Here is a 3,852-nt window from a genome sequence, read left to right on the forward strand (position 1 = left end):
TCCGAGCTTCTCTGTGTGGGTTGGCACAGCCCTGGTTTTCTGCATGGTGAAAGCTTGCAGGCCGCTCTTCTGAACACTTGCCAGCCTTCTCTCTTCCTGGAATCTTTCCTTCTTCATTCACTTTCTCTATTTATTCCAACACTTGAGGGATTTTGAAATGTTGCACTCTTATTGGGCTCTAGGGTCACCTCTGGAAGGCCTTTCTGATCTCTCTTTTGAGGGGCTCCTCTCCCCTATGGCCAGTGCACGTTAGTGAACCTTTCTGCCCCTAGACTGAGATAGTCCCTGAACATGAAAATGAGATCTGACTCAGCTGTCTGTGGCCATCACTTGGCAGTGCTTGGCACTGGACTGGGTTCACCTATAGGACCATCTAGGGAAGAGACCCAACTCTGGGGTAGACAGATCCTGGTTGGGACTCTAGATTTACCACTTGTGGCTTGGTCAAGTTCTTTATGATTAGCTCATTGGTCAATGAAAATGGTTTCTGTGTCCAGACAGGAAGTTCCAAACCACCTGGCTAAGTTGTCAGGAAAGTCATGCCCTCCACCCAGAGCAGGACAGGATAGGCATCTTAATATCTGGTATGTGGTGGTCTTTGTACTAAGCTGGGTCAGCAAGGAAGAGGAGTTACAGTGGGGCCTGTCCTTCTCTGCCCCAGTCTAATGTTCTTCTCTCTGTCCACCCCTAAGTCAACAACACCAAGAACTAAATGCTGATGTTTTATTTGGGAAATGCAAACTCACAGAATTAGGAGTGAGAAAATAGAAGAAAGGCAGGGAAGGTTGGCAGCTAATGCAAGGTGGCACATTTCCAAGCTGGGCACTACTGGGCACCACTTTGTGACAAGCATTTTTATTTTTTGGAGAGCTGGAGATGGAACCCAGGACCTAGTACATGCTTAGTGAGTGCCCTACCACTGAGCTATAGCCCCAGCTCTTCATGACGAGCCTCACCAAGGCAAGCAGGTGTGTTCATGACTGCTTGGGAAGTGTCACCATTGGCTGTTCTGCTGAGGAGAAACCATGACCTGCAATGTGTGAATGGCAAGAAGAACCATTTATGTCCCTGGCTCTGTTCTACTCCCCACTAGTCCAACCTTACTTCATGAGCATTAACTCCCCCATGCTTCTAGATTTCTGTGGCCACACAGATGCCAGATCCCATGCCTTGTTCCACCTAAGTCTGGTGGGAAGAGATTGAAATGCTAGAAATGTGGGTGGTGACTTCCAGAGAGAATCTAATATACAGTCCAGCAGGGTTTCTCTCATTTTCCAAGTGAGGATATAAGAGGTAGCGATCAAAGACCCTCCTGAAGTCACATAGCTAATGAGGATTAAGTTCAAGTTGTGAACATAGTCTGGCTCAGGATACTGTGGAAACCAAGATAAAAATCCTGGATTTTATGAAGCAGCCAGAGGGCAGTCAATAAAGGGTTTTAAGCTGGGGAATAACATAAAGATAAAGAGCTTTTAAGTAAAGCTCTTAGTCTCTACTCTTCTGTCTTCCTCTCTGGCTGAACAGCAAAAGTGGGTGACTTCAGAGAGGTGAAGGATCCATGACAGTTTTGGAGGGTTCTGATCCTAATGGACCTAGAGCTTCCTTTGGGCTTCAGCATAGCCTCTTAATCTTTTTCTGTTCCAGCTAAACCTACACCTGCTAAAGAGATGGATGGCTAACAGCAGTGGGAGCTGGGTAGAAGCCAAAATGAGAGGAAAGGGAGATTGACCTAAAGACCAGGAGCAAGAGGACCATCTATCTGTCCATTGTTGGCCTGCAGTTCTGGAGATTCTGACAGAGATGGCCAGATCTCATGCACCATCAGCTGTACTGATCACACCTATGTGGCTGGTACCTGGTATGTATCTGTATTTGTTACCCAAGGCCACTGGAGCAGAAAAAAGGCCATGTACAGCCTTCCCGACTGCATCTACGTGGCTCTTCACCTATGTGTTTGTGCTGGTGATTCACGAGGCAGCAGTGCTCGGTACAAGCTTTCCACAGTTCTCACATTAAGTAAGGCCTTAAAACTGGGGATTCCCTGTTGGGCTCCCCTTCCCAGGCCCCGGAGTTCTCTGTTTTCTCTGGTGCAGATGTGGGATGTTCAGGTAGAAAGGGGTCTTTCTGGGAGTCTGACTTACTCATAAGAATGCCCTTGATTTCTAAAGTCAGCAATGACCAGGACCCACCTAGGGGCATCCCAACACTGTAGAAATCTCTGGGTGGCAGCATCTGAACCCTAGATGACAACAGCCTTGGCCTCAGTGAGGGGCATGGTTGGGGCCACATTTTAGGTATTAAAAAGGCTCTGATAGAGGTACAGTTGGGGGACCAGAATAAGGTACTGTTGAGGCACTAGTGTGGGACCTCACAGAAATTCCACTTGATGCCTTTGGGGGATCCTTAGATGCTCATCACAGATCACACCCACTCCTGGAACACTGTGCTCTCCTAAGGGCATACTCTGGGGCCCCTTGCACATCACTAGGGTAGGCACTCACTGACAGTAAATCATCTGAGAAGTACTGAGGGTCATTTGGGGGCAGGAGCTCACATCATGCTCAGGTAGTGACATTCTACCTGGGTGCCTCAGCTAACCACCATCTCTCTGCCGAGAGAAGTGTTAAATGCTTGGTGGGTCATGTGTCCAAGAGGTGTATACACCACCACTTCCAGAAGACAGAGGCATATGCAAGAGGGACACTGACTTCCCATCATCCAAGGCGGGCTGGTACAATGTGCCTGCCACTACCTCAGTCTCTCAGCCTCTGTCTCAGCCAGGGACCAGCTGTACCTGGGACTAAGGGGGATCCAGACCCACTTCAGACCAGAATGGGCGCCAGCACTGTGCTATCATCACAGGTAGACTCTGAGATGAGCACCTGACACAGTATTTTTTTAATGACTGAACAGAGGAAAGAAAAATCAACTCTTTCAGATGGATGGCAGTCTACTCACCTACCATGCTGCCATCTTGTACTTTGAAAGTCATGGCTGATGAGTTCCCAAAGGCCACATCAAGCCTGGAAATAGTCCCCAAATATTCAATTGAACATGTCAACCAGCCACAACCAGTGAACTGGAGGGACCTTGGGAGATGAAATTTACTGTTATCTCTTTACAGTACATATATAGACATATATGTCTCTCTCTCTCTCTCTCTCTCTCTCTCTCTCTCTCTATATATATATATATATATGTCTATACACACACACACACATATATTTAAGATTATCCATTAGTGAGGAATATTATAACTTGTTGAAAATAAGGACAGCGATCTTAGAATCAGAAGAACCTCACCCTGGCTATGTGTGTAAATGTTGCCTAAATGACTTTGAACAAGTCATCTACCTTCTCTGAACTTGGGGTCTTTGGCTGTAGACTGGGAATGCCAATATCCTTCCATCATATTGTTATAGAGATGAAAGGAGAAAGCATTTATAAAAGCACCTGATAAAATAATCTGAAGCATTACAGAAGCATAAATCTTTATTATTAACAATGCCACCAGTCTTGGAAGTAAATGCTAATTACTCGCCACGATATTAATATCATAAAAGGAGTGGATATACCAGGGCATAGTGGCTCATGCTGGTAATTCCAGCACTGTGGGAGGCTGAGGCAGGAGGATTTTGAGTTTGAGCCCTGACTGGGCAACTTAGCAACTTAGGGAGACTGTTTCAAGATTCAAAAAGATTTAAAAGGGGCTAGGAATGTAGCTCAGTGGAAAGGCTCTGGGTGCAATCCCCTGTACCACAAAGATAAATAAATAGACCAGTAAATACATCTAGTGGATGTATCTTGGGTAACCCTAAGACCCTGTCATTCACCCTTTATCGATACATTATT

At 46.2% G+C, this 3,852-nt stretch overlaps 1 pseudogene; it reads right to left on the reverse strand.

Annotated features, from left to right (window-relative positions):
- Positions 1 to 1,755: 1,755 nt before the first annotated feature.
- On the reverse strand, positions 1,756 to 2,992 carry LOC147826359 (Krueppel-like factor 17; annotated as a pseudogene).
- Between the last annotated feature and the right edge of the window lie 860 nt (positions 2,993 to 3,852).

The sequence above is a fragment of the Heterocephalus glaber genome, unplaced genomic scaffold (genome assembly GCF_053883595.1).
Source record: "Heterocephalus glaber isolate CG9 unplaced genomic scaffold, H.glaber_assembly_v1.0 deba00001472, whole genome shotgun sequence".
Classification (NCBI taxonomy): Eukaryota; Metazoa; Chordata; class Mammalia; order Rodentia; family Bathyergidae; genus Heterocephalus; species Heterocephalus glaber.